Below are 21,229 nucleotides of genomic sequence, written 5' to 3' on the forward strand. Positions count from 1 at the left end.
AATATGAAGAAGAGAACATCTAAAAAAATGAAACAACTTGTTAACAGTCCTTCATAAAGACTACTTTCTTAGTGGAAGATACTAGAGGGGTCATTCATGGTCTGCCCCAACCTCCAACTCTCCCTCCCCTAAAGAATCTTCTGCATCCCACGTGCACTCAATAAGGGGGTTAGAACAGGGCAGACATTTCATCAGATGGCCAGAGACCCACGAGGCCAGAACCAATCAGATTCTTCCCCAGGAATTTGAATCTAAAGCCCCATTTGGAATCAGGAATGTTCTAAGGGCAGGTGTGGGAGACACTGTGATAGCCAAGAATTTAGGTTGAGGAAAAAGAGAGTAGACAGCATACATAATCAGGGAAAGCCAGTTGGTAAAGAGCAAGGTCACAGCACATCTACACAGAGAGACCATGCAGCTCCTGAGAGAGGGACTGTGATCATATACTCTCCTCAAAGGCTGGCTTGGATCCAAAACCACTTCCCATTTCCAGACCTGTCTACAATGTGAGTCTTATTTTTTTAATTCGTGGGAGAGTCCTGGATTCTCATAATAAACTCCAATTTTCTTGGGTGAGGGTGAATGGGTTTTTAGTCCTTGAATATAAGTGAGCCTAAAGAGAACATAGACTTCTAGTAAGAGCTGAACAGATGTACAATGTTCCAATCTCTAGGTTGCAGGCACAGTGATGTCAATCCAATACATGGAAAATCAAGAGCAGATGACATGATACACAATATCTTGGATGAATCCAAAGGCATTACGCTGAGTTAAAGAATCCAGCTGCAAAAGATCACACGCTATATGACTCCATTTATATGTCACTCCTGACAACACAAAATGGTAGTGTCAGAGAACAGATCAGTGGTTCCCAGAAGTTTCGGGAACGGAGAGTATGAATACAAAGGGATGGCGCAAGGGAATTTTGAGGGTGATGGAGCTAGTCCATATCCTGACTGTAGCAGTGGTTACACAAATCTATACCTGTGTATAAAAACACAGACTGTAAAAAGAAAAGAAGGAAGAAATGAATGAAGATAGGAAAGAAGGAAGGGAGCTCACCAGTGATGATCTCTCAAGTAAGTAAGATCACTAAAGAGAAACTTAGCCAGAGCAGAAGGAGGGCCAGTTCTCAGTAAAACTGGCGTGGCATAGGCTTTCCCCATGCTCTTAGCCTTTTCTTTTTATCCCTCAATACCTCCTGCTCTTCTTTCTGGTCGGCACTGCCTTCCCAACAAAATCAAGTCAAAGAAATGAACTATCAAGGTGGAATTTCAGATATCAGCCAAGAGATGAGGAAGGTTTTGATAGCCAGGATCAGAAGGTCTTGCTATCCCTCCTAAAATCACACTGTAAATACAGAAAATCCTCTGTTCTTCCTATAGGTAATCTTGGTATGGGAAGAAGCAAGATAACCCAGAAGCAGCACTAAAACTTCTGAGGGATAAAGAAAGAAAAATCTCTAAGCAGAAAACAGACCGAATATAAAGATAGGGAGAACTAAGGCAAAAGCAGTTTTTACTCTAATCAGGATGATTAGGTCCAAGATTTGGGGTTGGAGATATGGGTGGAAAGCAAAGGCCTTTGTCTGCCCTAGCAAAAGCTACTGAGGGCTTCCCAGTGAGTCAAGAGAGGGCCCCCAGCGTGGTCTGGCACAGCTTCCTGGTGCCGGCCAAGAATGGTACCTTGTTTTGCATCCATTCTCCACACACATATTTCCTTCAGGAACTTTGCAGGGAAGTATAACTCAGTCAGCGGAGTATGAACATTTCTGGGTTCCCTAACCAAATGTCCTCAAAATGTCATTAAAACCTTGCCCCAAAGTATTATTTCCAACAATGGTGTCCTGTTGCTCTTGATACCTGGGGTTTAGCCCAGTGGCTTGGCATAGAGTACACAGCAAGTAACAAACACTGATGGAGTGAGTGAATGAAAAAGAGGCAAAGAGAGAAAGGGAGTGAGCAAAGGAGAGAGGAGGGGAGGGAAGAAGGAGAAAAAGATATAGCCCAAGGCTTACTCCCTCAGGGAACACGCTGCATGAACAGGAGAGTCACTCCTCACATATTTACCGAGTGCTGTGCTGGAAATCTTCCTTTCACTTCCACAGATTGCCTCTCCAGCTCTGTCCACCCTGTTCTGAGCCCTGGGAGGCGAAGCTGTGTATAGACTGCCCCAACAGGGTGACCTTGCATGCAGGCGGCTTCATTCCCTGAGGAGCATGTGCAGGAGATAAAGGAGGGAGGTGAGTAAGAGCAGAGAACTGATTTCCCTGCTCCCTCTCTAAGGGGTTGCCATGGGCAGGCTGCAGCCCTTGAATAAAGTAGCTGTTCATACAGATCTATGTCTCCAGTTTCAACTCTCTCCCTCTTGCCTTCATACTTGGGATTGTAACAGCTCCCTGCTGTTGCTAATTCACAGTGCTACACTATACTTTCTGGTTTCCTGCAGCCTGCTCACACCTTTGGGAATAATCACTTTAGAAACTTTAGGTTATTTCTATTTGAGATCACCAACTGCTTTCTACTGGGACTAACTGATATACATGCTCCCTATGTGCCAGGCACTATGCTAACCTCTGGGGTTAACGCTATGGGTCGGGCATAGGTCCTGTAGGAGCTGGTGGTGTAGGAGGCAACAGATGTATAACAGCAAATTCTAATGGAGACTGGAGTATACAATGTGGGAGCTATGCACTGGGTAGTGCTTTCCAAGCCAACTCCTGAAAATTAAGCTAAGATCTGCTTCTCAGCAAAGCAGGGGAGAGCTCCCACTGCATGCTACAGAAAATTCAGAGATGATGCTTGTAAGAGCTCATCTTGCTGAGTTTTTTACTGGTCCCTGGAAGAGGACTTATCTGAGGAATAAGGAATGACTTATCTGAGACTTCCAATGTGTAGTTGCAGAAACAAGAGCAAGTTCAACATGGAATCTTGCTATTTGATCAAAACTATAAATACAAAGAACAAACTGATGGGTGCCAGTGGTGGGGAGGGCAGAATGGGTAAAGGGGAATGGGACATAAGACTTCCAGTTACGGAATGAATAAGTCGTGGAAATTCAAATCACAGCATAACCTCCAGTTATAAGCCATGCTGGGAAATTTAGAATCTGGCTTTCATTTTGTGCTTGGTTGTCCTCTTTTCCTGTTCCTACCATTACCAAGTTCATTTTTCCCTTCTTTTTTGTATCTAGTACAGTCTCCTTTTACTCGTTCAGGAAGTCACTCTTCCAGCTCACTAAAGAAATAATTCAAGCTATTTTCTCTGAACACAGTACCCAGAGGAAAAGCTTGGACTGACAGCTCTCAGTTGTCTTTTAATTTCCCTCTTTGTGGGGAGGTATTGGTATGTCCTGACCAACAGCAAAAACTTTAGCTGTAATAACTGTGTGGAATAAAAGAAAACCAGTGTCAGTGTATTTGAAATAGTAACAATCACATCCTGAAGGATCTAAAATGTGACTTGAACAGGGTCTTCAGATAAGTAGCAACAAAAAACCCGTCTCAAAGAGAGTTGGAAAGAAATTCTGCAGGTCAGACAGGATTCAGAAAAAATGGTAAAGAAGAGTGAGAAGACCACAGGTACCCAGGCGAGCTATCCACTAGCCATCTGCCACCTTACATGGCCATTAGCCTTCCAGCCACCAAAATGCAGAGGAGACAACGGCAGAAGGGTCAAAAGCAGGGGCTCTGGAGCCACACCCTGGCACCAGCACTTCCTAACACCCTGATCTTTGGCAAGTTCCTTAGGCAAGCTTCCTCGGAAATGATAATAGTACCTACCTCATTGAGGGATGAAGATTAAGTGAAATATACATATAAAACATCAAACAGTATCTGGTTCAATATATTACACTGCTCCCTCTCCAACACACACACACACACACACACACACACACACACACTCACACACCACCATTACAAAATTATTCGAGGGGATCAGGTTGGACACTGACATTGACCACTATACATAAGCACTCAAAAATGCTAGTTCTCATGAGGGTGCAGCTGACAATAAACCACCCCTGCTCCACATGAGGAGAGTCAAACTGAACGAATTAGAAGACTTTCTTCATGAGAGGATTTACATCAGTAAGACAGGGAGCAGTAAATAAAAGCAACAGATTAGTGCAATATTACTAAATCCCATCATTTAGATTCCCGCCTGGCAGATTTAATAAATGAGATCTATCTCTTCTTGGTGGATGCACTGGCATAAGTACCATCTAAATCAGGTCTGCGGAGAATCAAGTGACCTGATGGATATATATCTTTTAGCTCAATAGCAGAAACGCATGGAGGATTTAGAGGGATTTGTGCCAGGAATCGGAGAATGTAATGTTTGTCTTGAATTAACTAATTTTTATAACCAATGGACTGTGAGTGATATTCTCCTGCCAAAGTAGATTTGTGACCTGCCTGAAGTACCAACTATGTTCCAATTTATACAGTAAATCTATTTGATAATATGAGGTGCTGCGGCAATTTTAACCCATCAGTAAAGATGGAAATCAATTTATTTTCCTTAGTATTCGACAACAAGCTTTGTAAATAAAACAAGAAAAGATGGTGTCTCTGGGGTCAGGCCAGCATTTTGCTTCAACCTCTCCTACTTTGTGGCTGCTGACTGAGGGCAGGTGTTTTCCCCCTAGAGATTTCACTCTGACACAAGACCAAGCCAGCTACTGTAGGGCCACTAAGCTCTTCAGTTGCTTGGAAGAATGGGGTCTTCTTCAGAACAGGCCTGTTGATGGGTTGATACATAGGAACTGAGCTTCTAAAGTCTGTCTGGTATGGCCACGTCCTATCTCACCTGGCAAAGGAGCTGCGCAGACGTTGGCATTCCTACTTTATAAACAAGAAAAAGGAAGCTCAAATACAAAGGATTTGCTGAGGATAAAGGTGAGACTCAAAGTCTAGGTCTTCTGACAATAATCCTGATTTTTTGTTTATGAATCCACTAAGTAATGTAATGGTTTAATCTCTGTGTAAATGTGCCCTGTCTTCTGGGAAGATAAGAACATGAGGTCATGGAGATAAGTAGGAAGTTGTAGAGGCAAGAGGAGGGGCTCTCAGGTAGAGTGAACAATGCAAAGGCAGTGAGGCTTGCAAGTGTTAGGTGAGACTTCCTCTTTCTGCTGAGATGAAGAAGCCAGAAAGAGCATCACTCCTGCACTTACAAAATACCATTTTACAAGGCCAGACAAACAACACATACAAAACTTCTCTTGAAACCATGAAGGAGTTGCAGTGATAGGACAAGCAACTAACCTAAAACCTGAGGAAAGACAGACACTGCAAGGAGAGATGATGAGCCGTGAGCTCCTGCTTATACTGGTGTAGTGGACAGTGAAGAACTTAGCTAAAACTATTAGCACTGATAATCATTGACTAGGAGCTAGCAAAGAAGAGTACTTAGAACTTTTTGATGGAAGTGGATCTACAGGAAATCCACACGTACTTGCAGTTTCTTCTTCGTAGACCTCGTTGGGCACCCACAGAAAAGTCTGGCATGAGTCCGAAGAAAGCATCCCCTGTGCTACAGGGATATGGGAAGGAAATAGGAGCTTCTGCAGGAAATATAAGAAACCGAACCCTTATCCTACTGCTCTATCCCCCAACAGAACAAAAGCTTTAAACCTTTGAGGGGAGAGCAACACACACTGTCACCTTTAAGGCATGAAGGAAACCTACTCCAGCTGAAGGAAGAAAGTAGAAAAGAGCTTTGGACTCACGGGTGAGGTGGGAATGCTAAGCCAGAACTTCCTCTGGAGGTGCAGAAGCACTGAGAGTACCACTGTCCTGAGACCCAGACACATGAGCCCTATCTGAGACTGTCTAATAAGAATGACAAGGGGGGTACCTGGGTGGCTCAGTGGGTTAAAGCCTCTGCCTTCGGCTCAGGTCATGGTCCCAGTGTCCTGGGATCGAGCCCCACATCGGGCTCTGTGCTCTGCAGGGAGCCTGCTTCCACCTCTCTCTCTGTCTGCCTCTCTGCCTACTTGTGATCTCCATCTGTCAAATAAATAAACAAAATCTTAAAAAAAAAAAAAAAAGAATGACAAGGAACATAGGCGCCTGGGTGGCTCAGTGGGTCAAAGCCTCTGCCTTCAGCTCAGGTCATGATCTCAGGATTCTGGGATCAAGCCCCACATTGGGCTCTCTGCTCAGCAGGGAGCCTGCTTCCCCCTCCTTATCTGCCTGCTGCTCTGCCTACTTGTGATCTCTGTCTGTCAAATAAATAAATAAAATTAAAAAAAAAAAAGAATGACAAGGAACATGTCTCTACTCACTACTGCTTCCCAGGACCAGGCTAACAAGCAGCAAGTGACAAATAATAATCAAATATCACTGAACGACTTACACAAATATGGAGAGAGACTCTCTCTGAGGCACAACTCAAAGGAAGGGTGGAGACCTGAGGGTGGAGAAGACATTAAGAAAAACCTTTTAACAAACTAGCCCCCATTTTGAACACAAAGCAATGCCACAGGAATTTTAAGCCTACAAGGCACTGTGGCAAACCATGAGAGCAACAAACCCCAACCCAATTAACTAAAAGCCTAGCAGAAGGAAAGGCATGCTCATTTCAGGCACAAAAACAATTTTTAGACTACTCTGTGCTAATTAAGATGTTCACCTTTAAAAAATTACAAGAAATACAAAAAAGAAAGGAAAATAATAACTATCAAGATACAAAGCCAAAAAGAAATTGGGTATATCATATTAAAAATGCTTAAAACACAAGACAAATTTTTAAAATCTTAGAGAGATCTGGGGGGAAAGATACATACAAGAGAACAAAGATAAGAATTACAGGAAACTTCTTGTCAGAAACCAAGCAAGCTGGAAGACAACAGAGTGACATAAAGAGTTAAAAGAAAAGCGGGGGGGGAACCCAGCAAAATAACCAGCAAAAATATCTTTCAAAAATTAAGAAGAAATACTTTTTCAGACAAAAACTGAGAGAATTCATTGCCAGCAGGTCTGTACTATAAAAAACATTAAAAGAAAACTTTCAGGCAAAAGCAATGGGATACTAGACAGAAACGTGGATTCACACAAAGAAATGACAAGCTCCTGAAATGGAATAAATAAAGGTAAAGATAAAATTATTTTTTTATTTTTATGGCTCTAAAAACAGCTGCTTGTCTAATGTAAAAATGGTAGCAATGCATTGTGTGTTTATATCATGTGTAAAACAAAATATATAACAAAAATAGCACAAAGAAAATGGAAGCATTAAGAATATACTGTTGTAAGGTATAGTATTATTTGAAGATGGATTCTGAATAAATATGGATGTATGAAGTTGTACACTGCAAATCCACTGGCAGTCACTAAAACATTTAAAATACAATATATAAATAAGCCAAAATGGAATCATAAAACATATTTAATTCAACAGCATACAAAAAGAGAAACATTTTTTAAACAGATGGAGAAAATGGAAAACAACTATCTAGATGGTCAATTTTAAAGCAACCACAGCAATAGCCACACTAATTATAAGTGGTCTAAATTCACCAATTAAAATGCAGACATTGTCCAATTGTATAAAAAGCAAGACCAACTATAAGCAAAATATAGTCAAAATGAAAGAATAGACAAATTCACAACTATAATTGCTTCAACACTTATCAGCAATTAATAGAATAAGAAAACAGAAAAATCTGTAAGAACCACCCTGTCAACTAACTTAAGTTAATTGGCACTAATAGGATATTTGACTGAACAAAAGTAGAAACATAGTCTTTTCAAATGAACATAGACTATTCACTAAGAAAAGCCACGTTTCAGACCACAAAACAAATCTTAACAAATTTTAAGGAATAGATGTCATACCAAGTATGTTCCCTAATCTTAGTGAAATTAAACTTAGTGAAAGAAGGATCCCAGACAGAGTTTAACTAGAAACCTCAGACACAAGATTGGCAGGAGAGTTCAGAGGGTTTCTATGCTGGTCTCAAAGCATGCACTGCACATGCAAATACAGGCAAAAGCTCTACAATTCACCTGTAAGAAAACAGTAAGAAAACCTATTTTTGGTTGTCACATTCCTTCTCACCTGGCAGGAAATACCTATGTTTTGATTTGACTTGAGATGTATATACAGAGAAAGGCGGTGAAATATAGGCAGATATCTGGGGATCCAAATCCAGGGCCTCCTGCTGATCATGCCCTGCTCTTTCCTTGCCTGCATGAGATCACATGGTGCAAGCAACACAGTGTGATGATTCAATCCTCAGGCTCAAGGACTTAGAGAGCTAGACTCAATACTTATTCCACTGCTCACTAGCTATGTGATTGTGGGTATATTACTTAATCTCTCTACACTTCATTTGCTCATCTTTCAAATGGAGATAGCCATTGTATCTCTCTCAAATGGATTTTGTGAAAATTAAATGGAGATGATAATACAAAAGTACTTAACACAGAGTATATAGACCATAGTAAACTCAGTAAAGATAGCTATTGCCATTATCATCCATTATTATTATTCCTAGGGAAGAAATCCTCCAGGGAAGCTTTCCATAAGACCAAAGCACTTGCACTGCTTAGAGATTATTTAAATTTGGGAGCTGGCAAGAGGCATAAATTCTATACATAGGAAGAAATTAAATATGCTGTGGTTTCCTATCTTCTTCCTGGGAAGGTCAGCGAGAATAAAATGGAGCCAAAATTTTGAGCTGCCCTTATACAGACTCCCTCCCAGGAAGACCCAGTCTCATCCCAAACCTCCTAAGTTGTTTTCTCTACCTGATTGTTGGTGCTTGGAATTCCTTTACCTGGAACCAAACACTGTCATTTCACAGAAATATGAGTTAAATATATACAGTGTCAGAATGGGTGATACAGTATATTACATGCCTATTAAGGTAGAAAAGCAGGTTTTCTATAAGAGGGGGAAATGTCTTATTTATATGAAGCATGGGGAATTAGAAGCTCCTCACTGAAAGGGGAGATAGTATCTCCTGAAAGCCCCCTGAACCCAAAGAAAAAAGGTAAATAGAGAAAACTAGAAGGATTCTGGGGGACACACAGACCAGAGGTCTATAAAAACCAGGCCTCAGATCCATTTGTTAGAATCACCTAAAGAGTTCCTTAGACTTCCTGACTCCTAGGGCTCCACCCTAGATTGACTGAATCTGAACCAGTTGGGGAAGGATGATAGGATTTTAATAAGTGGGAAGAGCCAGATATGGGAATCACACATCAACACCAACTTTTCAACTTTACAGAGGATGAAATTTGAACCCAGGGTAATGCAGTCAGCTTGTCCAGGGTCATTTCACAACAAACTTGGCTCAGCTGTAACCATGGGAGTGAGAAAGCGATGTGAGCAGGCAATGCCACTCACTGTCCCACCTGCCCTTAATGGCCCACCCAAGCGTTCAACAAGTGGATAATGTCACTTTCCTGTGATCCCAGTCTCGCTACGCTACTACCCATGGTGACACCTGTGTCAGGATGGCTAAGCTAAGCCCCCTTTTCCATAAGTTCAACTTCTTGATTGCACCCTCAACTTTCCTCCAAACAGTAGAACTGTCCAAACTGGAAATGTCACATTTGGTCAGTCACTGGCAGTCATGATTGGAGCAGCACGCACTAACAAGAGCAAGTAGCAAGAGGCCAAAAATGAATCTAAAGGGAACAAAGTGACCTCTAGCCAACAAGAAAACACAGGCCAATAAATGCAGAAAATCGATAAGGTGAAAATGGTCTGCTCAGGAAAATCAATAGGGTGCAAATCAGCTGCATTCAGCCCTGTGGCCTTGCAGCTGTTTCCAACCCCAAAGTTGAACCATATCATTCCTGTTTCCCAAAGTAGCTCTTTACTCCCACCCAACCTCATCCTCCCAGCACATGCTTATTTACCCAAATGTATATTTCTCCCTGAAATGCCCTAAATCTTGTCACTACATGAAAATGCCCTTTCTCCATCCTCCCGTGGCCACTGCTCTTGTCTAAGACCTCATTTCACATCCAGGATATTTCCAGAACCCACTCACTCTGCCTTCATCCTGTCCCTGACACACGTGGCATGCAAACCTCAGAATAATCTGCCTCCTATCACTCCCTTACAGGAGTCCTCTGCCAACCAAGCACATCTCCTCTTCATTTCCTCCCTAAAACTCAAAGTTTTTGTTTTGACTGGTGGTTAGAATACTTGTTTTCTTCTCTCCCTCAAAATTCAGCTCTTCCTCCTGCTTTGGGTTGAGCCAAAGTGCCTCTGGCTCTACCAGACCTTCCTGGAATAGCAGCAGCCCCCAAAGAACCCTTCCTTCTCTTAGCACCTGTGGCACTTTCAATCTGCTGATGCGCCCTCATTTCTACATCAAGCACATGCCCACTTTCACTCTTACAGTGCTGGGGGGCAGGGTAATGGTGGCATTTTGAGAATATTCTAACTCCCAGAGGAAGGCAATATAGAGTGGAAGGCACAATGGGATGACAGTTGGGGTTTGTTGCCTCTAGTTACAAGGAGCCTTGGGTAAGTGATTGAACCTTTCCAGCTTCTCTATAACATGAGATGGTTGAATGGGAGATCCCGAGGGCTCCTTCTTATTCTAACATTCTAGACTTCTAAGGCATAAGTTATCTCTTTTTGATATCCCCCATAACACTTATTAGCTTTTTGCCCTTCATTTTCTTTAACCTCTTAAGATTCTCTTTCCTCATTTGTTAAATAGGACTGATAATAATACCTTTTTCACAGAATTTTTGAGAGGGTCAAATAAGATACTGTTTTAAGATACTTGGCACAGGCCTGGTACCAAGTAAAGGCTTTATAAATTTTGTCATTATTATTAAATAGAAGGAGCATATTAAATATCTCTTGGCTAAATGAATAAAAGAATCTTTTAAAAACAACTATTCTTTGAGACACACACACACAAATCTCAAGTAATGTTTATTTGCTACTCAATAAAGCATGTTATCTTTCCTTTTAAAACAGAAGGAGGGCACTTGATGTAATGAGCACTGGGTCTTACAGGGAACTGATGAATCACTAAATTCTACCTCTGAAATTAATAATTAAAAAAAAAAAAGAAGGTATTTTCCTCTCCCTGAGCTAGAAATTCCCATGTATAACTCCCCAGCCATGTTGAAAGCAGAAGTTCAAAGCTATTTCTGTAGCCCACTGTGCTAGATGGTACATCCCAGGGAAATGTCCCAGCCCACCCACAATGCCACTCTTGAAAGACAAAGAGGTTGTCCCTCCTCGGTAGGAAGGTTGCATGTGGACCAAAAATCACATTTAGAGAAGCTACAGCTGCTTTAACCTGAGACACGAAGGTGATATTACTCGAGAATAAGGAACCCCTGCAAGTCAGAAACCCCTGGTCCCTGGCTGATAAGGTATTAAGTGTCAGTAAGTTCATCGAATGAATCCTTTTCCTTCCCAAAGCAGAGCCACTTGATGTTCTCTCAGAGTCGGAAGAGAGAGTCATGCACTTGGTGTTCAAGCAGCGAAATCCAAAGCCAAAGGAGCCGGTCCCGAGGTAGGCCCCCAGGAATGAGATCACACATCCTGCGCTAGCCAGCTGGGAGGAAGGGTCCCAGCTCAGCCCACTGGAGGGTGTCAGGAGGAACCACAACAAAGTCAGCGGCCCCAGTGACTAAAAGACAAGATGGTTGTGCCATCTAATAGCACTGACAGAAATGGAGTTAGGCTGACTGCAACAGAGTAGGAAGCCAGAATACACGGCATTCCAGAATTCTAGTAACCCAGACTAGATTTAGGAAGCGTGAAAACATCCTTCTAAGAAATGTAACAACTTATTACGTCCATAGGTGAAAGAGCTTCACACAATAAAAACATTTTTACTGCTGCTTATGAGTCCAAACTTTTTTTTTAATTAATTTTTTATTTTTTCAGCATAACAGTATTCATTATTTTTGCACCACACCCAGTGCTCCATGCAATCCGTGCCCTCTACAGTACCCACCACCTGGTGCCCCCAACCTCCCACCCCCCACCCCTTCAAAATTTTCAGATCGTTTTTCAGAGTCCATAGTCTCTCATGGTTCACCTCCCCTTCCAATTTCCCTCAACTCCCTTCTCCTCTCCATCTCCCCTTGTCCTCCATGCTATTTGTTATGCTCCACAAATAAGTGAAATCATATGATAATTGACTCTCTCTGCTTGACTTATTTCACTCAGCATAATCTCTTCCAGTCCCGTCCATGTTGCTACAAAACTTGGGTATTCATCCTTTTTAAAGTATTGCTTCAAGTGCCAACAAAATTTAAAAATTAATAAATAAATAAATAAATAATAAACTTCCTTTCCTTTGATGGAATTTCACTGGGGCCAGAGGCAGGTTTGAATGTAAGATGTACGGGAGATTGAAAAGGAAATGAACATTTTCAAAAATGCATTACTCAGTAACTAGGTTATAAATGAACAACAAGTCAAAACCAATAGGTAAAGGAATGGTCACATTATTTCTAGAATCTTACAAATGCTCGGTATGCACGCCTCATTCATAGGACACACATCAATCCTGAAGTCTAATCCATGCCAGACCCGTAGGTGGGTGACTGGAATGGCAGTCACAGTGCTTTCCTTCACTTACCCAGCGTTACGGAGAAGGAGGCCCAGACAAGATTCTAGCTGTCTGTCTGATGGAAGTCAGATAGTGTGGTATCTGGGGATCAGGTTAACCACCGTTCAGTTGTTTCTGTGTGTGTGTGTTTTTTTAATTACCTTGTGTTTTTATAGGGTATGTATATGATATCAAACATAAAAAGCAAATTTGGGAACTTGATTAAAGTGATGTGGTGACAAGGAAGACCATCCTGAACAGACATACAGCCCTCCAAAGTGAAGTCTGCAGGAAAACTAGTGAGTAAGAGAGGGAAATGCCATAAGGAAAGTCACATGGCAGAAAAGGATTAAGGTTAGGGCCAAAAGAATGGAAACACGTCATTGTCCTCGCTCTTACCAACTGTAAGACCTCACACAAGACCTTCATAGTCATAGTCACATCCCTTGTGAAATCAAAATAATATTTTTTTTTCTTTCAGGATCTCAGGGAGCAAAGTATAAAGACAAATCAGTGACAGGCCCAGAAACCTGGTATGTAACAGATTTCTGAATCTGTTTTGAAGATTTGTTATTTGTGTTAGCATTTTGTTGTCTCAAGGTGGCCTGCATGGTACTGGGCATGAAACAGGGCCAGCCCCTGAATCCCTTAGTCCCTGAGCCAGGAAGGACCGACAATGCAGTGAAAAGTCAACACAGAAGTTCTGGGACGGAAGCTGGGACCCAACACAAAAGGTATTCATGTCTTTTCACCTGCTCTGGCTATTAACGCACAAGCACAAGAATTCCTTTTTATTTTTATGCAGAAAGCTCTGTGGCCTGGTCCCCTCAATACTTTCCACATTCCAAAAGGAGGAAAATTAATTCAAGACGTTAGTCCTGCTTCTATAACAGAAACACCCTCAACAGGGTACTATACCAAGTTCCACCCCAGTCTCTGAGTTCACACACACATGAACCTGTGTGTTTGTACACAAGTAAACCAATGAAAGTACCCTGGGTCTAGAAGGATGCTGACTTTCTGAAGGAGAAAAGCCCAAGTGACGAGCTCGATCCTGGTGTCTATGAGAATCCCATTCATGACCAATAAGGATGGTCTTTGGGTATGCCTCAGAAGTGTTTTCAGCAAGCCTGATGGCCCTTCCCTCCCCTTGGTGTCCAGTCACTCTGTTGTGCCGAGGCTGCCAGCCAAAAGACCAATAAGTGTCAACTGTGATGTCAACACTTGCCTGGTGAGTCCCGTACCCAGCCACATCTTCCTAACAAAGCTCTGAACTATTTAATTAGGAGCTGCTCTGACAATTCTGTCCTTGTCACATCAGCACTAGATTGGAACGCAAGGGAGAACATTTCCACTGAACCCGTGCCACAGCATTTGCTCTATAAATTGAGATGAGTGGGACGCATTCACCTTGCTAATGCATAGAAATAAGAGGTAATGCAGCTTCTCACCAGATTGCGGGGGAAGGTACAAAGACACAGCCATTCATAAAACAAAGAATGTTTGTTTTTCTCCCCATCTGAGCAGTGTTTGCTCACCACCCCTGCTTTCTGAGATATAGATATGCTGTCCTCAAGGGTATTGCCTTTAGAGTCACAGGGACCTGAGTTTGAATTCTGCTCTGGCCTTTTTGAATTGCCTGACCTTGGACTAGATTCCTAATTTCTCTGAGCCTCAATTTTCTTAACTGTTAAATGGAAATAATTATGCCTAGCTCTGAGGTTGTTATGATGATTAAAACAGACAAAAATGAATATAACTCATTAAGCTTAAGAAATATTCAATAAAGCATCCTTCTTATTACTGGTACATCTCAATGTTCTGTGTTATAAATTAGAAGACTAATTCCACATTGTGGTAAGTATAGTATAACATTGTTTTTATTTGCCTCTCCTCTGTTGCCCATTCCAGGCGCTTCTCTTTCCCAACATAGTCACTTCACCAGTCCTTCCATAATGGGGTTTCAGCCACCTCGCCACACATATTGTCCTCCTCTATTAATTCCAGTTTGTGGGTAATTCTCCAAAAACGTGGCTCCCAAGTCTGAAACCCAAGCTCAATATCACAAAGCACAATGGAACTTTTATTCCTCTTGAAGTGGATAACTTGCTCACTAGTTCAGCCTTGGGTCCCATTAACTTTTCAGTAGCTGTTTCACATGGGGATGGGAAAGGGCCATTCTAGCCCAGGGGCCAAGAAAAGGTGATTTACTTGGAAGGAACCACCTGACTCCACCCTTTTAAGTTTTTATTAAATAGAGAAGAAATGAGTAAGAGAGGGAAATGAGTTATATAACTCATGTGTGGATTATTACATTCTTTGAAAAGGTTAAAGTGCTTACCACAAAATATAAAAGAGTAATCTGCGTCTTTATGGCTGATATTTCAAGAAGGAGATTTGGAAATTTTGCAACCATTCCACTAGAGTCTTGGGAGACAAACACAGAATTGGGATGGAGTCTGACAATCAAGGAAAACGAAGATAAGGAGCAAAACTGATCCACAGTTTCACTGGTTTCTCCTCCCCAGTTCAAAAGAAAACACAGGACTTTTCAAAAGCTGAAACTGCCTTTAAAAAGCAAGTATGATGAGACTTCTTTTTTTTAAAGATAACACTTTTAAACACTGCCCTTTTACCCTTGAAACCAGCATTCCTCCTCCCTGAAGATGGCCAGTCAGGACACCTTGCCCATCAGCAGAGAAGGGACATTCCAGCAAGGAGGCTGCAATTAACCATGTGATCATATAGCATAAGAGATTTACTGGGAGCAAGATCCATTTAGAATGTTTTTTCCTCATTCAATTTGTATCCAGAGCAATAATGTGTTTTTTGTTGTTGTTGTTTTTTGTTTTTAAAGCTGGCACGGAAATCCACACTCCATGCCATCCAAATCTATCTGGCACATCTGCAAAGCCATTACATCCCCACAGAGCCAGGCAGAGAAAAAAGAAGGAAGAGTGGCTTTACCAGGCTGAGTTTTGTTCTCACAAAAGCAGTAACCTGTGGCAAAAACAGAATCTTACGATGACAAGAATAGGAAGTCAAAACTCTCACATACTAACAGAGGGACATTTCCAATAGCAAGTAAGAAGTAAGCAAGAATTCCTTAACTCTCTCATTAAGAGGCTGAACCTAGAGAGAAGGTAAAATCATCTGTCCCCACAACCTGAACACAGAACCAGAAATAGAGAGGCCCAAGTACTCAAAGGTAGGGTCTCTCTGTAAGAGACATAATGTGCAAGCAGAGAATGAATGATACAGACAGACAGGCTAAGGGAGCTGAGATAGAAAAGTGTGACATGGAAGATATAATTCAAGAAAGATGAAGGAGAAGAGAAGGGGAGACAGAAACTCAAGAGCCCAAAGTGAGGAGAAAAGAAAAGTGGAGAAAGGAAATCAACAGGGGGATGAAAGTTAGAGGAAAGGCTTCTGATGGGTGGGAAATAATGGGAATTAAAATGAAAGGGGAAAGAGGGATGGATTAATGAATGCTGGATGGGCGGCAGAGACACCGAGAACTGGATGAGACACTGAGGCTGTGTCCTTTATGCATTTCTTCGGGGACCTGGCCATTGTGAAGCATGGTCCATGGTTATTAATGTTTGCTTTCCAAGAGCACTGATTTTGGGGTCAGACTGATCCTGATTCAGAACAAAATACTAACTTTTGAGTTTCAGTTTGTGCATCTGCAAAATGGGGCTAATAACCTGCTTTATCAGACTGGTGTAAAGATTAAATGCAATAAAGTATATAAAACTCCATCATGATATATGACTCATAATGGATGCTCGTTGAGTGCTAGTTTCCCCTCTTTTCCCATATTAGGCATTTTACCCTGGCCTTTTTCATCATTAATAATTCTCTGTACCACCTCTCCACCCCACTGTGGACCTGGATTTTGGTTATTTAAGTTCCTTAAGGGCAGAACCTGTGTCTAATTCACCAGAGAATCATCAGCATCTTGTACAGTATTGACACAAGGTCAAGAGAAGCAAGAGAAGAAACAGGAAAGGCTAAAAGATGAACATAACTATTCTACGGCCTTGATTTTCTAGTATTGTTCCAATTGGAAGAATATATGGGTCCATGATCAGCCTTCATGCACATTTTTGGGTTTATAAAACTACTTCACATCATATAGCAGAATTCACCCCATTCCACAAACATCATTTCTTCTATGACTTCATCCCTGTAGAAGACAGCCAGCATTCTGGAAAGTAATTACAGTAATTGATACTGGGATCTATCCTGCCAAATGTTTCCTTAGAATCTTGAAAACATTCCCATCTGTTGCAAAGAGGAGGCATGTTTTCTAAACCAACTTCTGAATGAATCATAAGCTGTGGCAGCCGTCAGAATGGGCCTCCCAAACTTCCAACTGCAGGAAATGCAACTGACCAAGGACCCCAAGTTTCTGCTGGCTCTGACATCCGTTAAAATCCATCATGCCAAAGCACCAAGACTGCTCTTCCTGCTGGTAATGACTTCCCAGTCTTCCTAGGCAATGACTCTGCACAGCAAGGAATCTAAAGCAGGCTCTCTCCTGGGAGACATGGGATTCCTCTGACATGTGACTTTGGCACAAGGACTCCCCCAGAGCCTCACCAAACTTCCCTAGAACTTCTCTTAACCTTCTCAGCATTCTTAGGTGTTTCCACCCAACCTTTATTTCCTCTCTTCTTCACTGAAGGTCAGACTCGCATCCTGATCTGATGTCTCTGGCAGATTCTCAGCTCCCTCCCACTTTCTCTGATATTTCCCCAGATATTTCCCTTAATAAAATCCTGCCTTGCCATCTGCTTTCCAGAGGGCCTGGACTGTCACATGAGTCATGCTGGGGCAAGCCTATGGCTGACCTTTAATGTCCCCATCCCAAGCACATCAACGGATAAGGAGGGAGATATGAAGGAGATAGGGACAAAAGGATCATTACAAGGCCATCCAGAGCAGTCTCTTACACATGCAATGGAACCATATTTTTATATATGTGTATATCTAATGAGAGAATAGCTTGCAGTCATGAGAGAGAAGAAGTCCCAGAACAAGCAGGAAAGGCTAAGAGATAAACATGACTACTCTACACTTAGAGTTCCCAAGAGCGTTCCAATATCAAATATTCTAGGTCACTACCAGGTCTTGTCTTTGAGCTTGTAAAACATGCTCACATCAGATACAGAAGAACAAAATTCACCTCAATTCCTAAATATCATGTATACATACATACACGTGTGTGTGGGTGTGTGTGCGCGCACGCGTGCTTATTCAGGAGCCACAACAGTTACAGAAGGACATTTTGCATTGTTAATCCTTGTCAAGAAAAACAATCTCCATTCTTGAATAGATAAAATAATTGAAATGTTTTAAAGCTTTTTGCTCCTGCCTTTATTCAGGCAAAGTTTTCTTTCCTTTTGATGAGTTTTTATTCTTAAGAGTTCAGTTCTTTTGTTTAAATTGTAATTGAATGAAGTCAGCATTACCTTGATCCCAAAATCAGACAAAGATCCCATCTGAAAGTTTTTTTTTCACTTCTAGATTACTTCTTGCTAAAATAGATAACAGATGATAACCAGTTGGACAAATAGACATATAGACAATCTCACGATTTTAGAAATCTAGTCCGTAAACTTCACATCATTTTAGTTCAACACCGTAACCTCAGACCCTAGCAAAATGCTAGACATACAGTCAGTGCTTACTAAAGTATTTGTTGAAAAAGTCTCAGCCTTGATCCTCATGAAGGCTTTGATACAAACAACTCACAGAAGATTCTCTTTGCATCTCTTTTCTATAATTTGCTAACCCCTTAAACAAGGCATATCTAAAAGGACTGAATTTGCAACTTTCATAGTGCAGACCATGTAAAGTATGGAAAGGGACTGCCAAATGACCACATGGGAACTTCAGCACTAGCTGGTTAACCCTAAATAAGTCTGTGCAAATACGGTGGTTCAAACCCCTGCTCAACCACCCTTGGAGTTCATTACAATGTGACATGTTCAAGGATACTCTTTGAGCATCTAAGAGGTTCTGGGATTGCTCCTGTACCATTGCTTTGGCTCTGGAAGATAAACCTGGAAGCAGAAATTGCTTGTTGCCCAACGGACAGTTTCATTGAGCCCACATACCCAGGTTCAACCCAGTTGAACAATGAGGTTGAACTCTAAATGAAACAAGAAGTTGGAGTCTGGCCCAAACAGTCCCATGACCTAATCACTAGTACTTTTCTGATGTAACTTTGATTATCACATGGGGCAGGAATACTATTTTTCAGTCGCCTAGCTGTGATAAAGAACAAATCTTTTTAAATAACAAAGATGACCCTCAGTATGATGATTTTGTTTCTTTTTTTTTTTTAAGATTTTATTTATTTGACAGACAGAGATCACAAGTAGGCAGAGAGGCAGGCAGAGAGAGAGAGGAGGAAGCAGGCTCCTTGCCGAGCAGAGAGCCCAATGCGGGGCTCGATCCCAGGACCTGGAGATCATGACCTGAGCCGAAGGCAGAGGCTTAACCCACTGAGCCACCCAGGCGCCCCGATGATTTTGTTTCTTTTGTTGTCATTTTTTTTCCTCCCACCATTCTTTCTACCCCTCCCCAACCAGGTCATAGCTATGAAGTCAGAAAATCTTGATCCTCATAAATTCATTCAAAATGTATTTATTGAGAACATACTACGTTCCAGGCCGGAAGTCATGTTCTGTGAAGACCACGAGGAGCAAAATCACCACACTTTCTGCCATGGTTAGGGCTTTAAGTTTGGGAGGGAGATGGTCAGTAATAAAGAAATTCCACAAATCAATACCCAATCATAGATTAAGAAATGTGGTACAAAGAGCAGGGTGTTATGAAGCCTCCCAGAGAAAGTAACAGAGGGAACTGAGTTGTGAACCATGAGGAAGAGAGGGATAGATAAAAACTGGGGCTGGATAGGAGGAATGGTTCCAGGCAGATGGAAAAGGAGGAAGAAACACAGAGCATTTCAAGAACTAGAAGAATGCCACAACGGCTGAGCCCTACACATGGGGGTGTGTACAGTGAGATGAGGCCACAGAAGGAAGCCACAGCCAGACCAGCAGATCCTTGCACACACCGTGGCTCTGAAGCTTTTCTCTCCTTGGGTTTTTTTTTTTTTTAATCCCCTCAACCCCAGAACCCAGTGTCCTTGGAGTTCCGTCAAGCTTGCATCTGACTCAGCACTGCATACTCTCCTCATGCATTTTAAAATCCTCTCTCACTCCTGCTCCTTGCCATGAAAACACCCAGGCTCTCATCCTGGGCCAGCTTACAACAACACTTACTGTAGAGCCCTGGTTCCTTTCTGAGACCAGCTCTGTCTGCCTCCATCACCCTGATGCTCTTTCAATGTGAGTGTCTTGCCTCTTTTTTCCCTCTCTTAGCTCAAATGTATGCTGAGATCCTCCCCATTTTGTTGCTGCATTAAAACCTGGCTAGAGCCCAGTGTATAATCCTTCCCAAAGATATCAGACATTAAAAGGGAAAACAAGGCTTCTCTGGTGTAACCCGCAATAAGGAATCCTCAGGCAAGGTTTCCACGGAGTGGATTTTTCAGGGAGGGAGGATATTGTGGGCACCACATTCCTTCAACCTGCACATAAGCACCACTGTACATATCTACCTCCTACTGCAAATATGTAAGAGAGAAGGTCATCCACAGTTGCATTCCATAAACCAGTGGTTCTTAACCGGGAGTGATTTGGACCCACAGGGGGTTTAACAGCAATGTCTAAAGACACTGGTTGTCACACTGGAACTGGAAGGTGATGCCACCAGCAGCTAGAGGCAGGGAATGCTGCTAACCTCCTGAACATCCTACAATGCATAGAACAACCCCCACAACAAAGAATTATTTTCCAATGGCCCAAAATGTTGATAATGCTGAGATTGAAAAACGCTGCCATAAACTCCTCCAACTTTGAAGTGCTAGTTCAAGGTCTGTACTCCTTATCCTTGATTAGTATCATTAATTTACTATAATTAATATCATTTGGTGGCTAACCACCTCCACAATGCATTCACATAATTATTGCCTGTATTTGTACGTATTTTTGCTGATTACAGTTTCATCCTTCTTGTCTCTCCAACTTAGACATGTAAGGTCTTCAAGTAGATGATACTTCAGTACACTTCGTGCACGTAGTAACCCAGTAAGACCTGAGCAGCTGGCATCCAGTCATCTTCCTCTGTGTTGGCCCAGATGATTAGATTGTTGAGAAGTCCTAGGTCTCCCTTTCACTTTGCACATTCTCCTTATGCAGGGGATGAGACTACTGCAATGGGACCAGGACCCCCTTTGTAGAGGCAGACCAGGGTCTTTAGTGGTCAAGATAGAATTGAACATGCTATAGTGACACAAATCTCAGAATCTCAGTAGCTTTAGAATGACAAGATTCTTATTGCCGGCCAGCTGGAGGTTCTGTTCCTTCTAGTCATTCAGGGTCCCAGGTTGATGGACACTCTGCTCTCTCAAGATGGGGCTTCAGGGTTCACCGCAGGGGGAATGAGATGCTAAAGAATCATGCCTCAGCCCCAAACTGATAGACATCATGTCTCACAGAACTCAGAGGCTAAGAATGCTGGCATGGCTCATAGACCAGACATAGTTATATAACACCATCTAGACTAGAAATAACAGCAAGAGGACTAGGAAATGTAGGGG

Source organism: Lutra lutra, chromosome 7 (genome assembly GCF_902655055.1).
Source record: "Lutra lutra chromosome 7, mLutLut1.2, whole genome shotgun sequence".
Taxonomy (NCBI): Eukaryota; Metazoa; Chordata; class Mammalia; order Carnivora; family Mustelidae; genus Lutra; species Lutra lutra.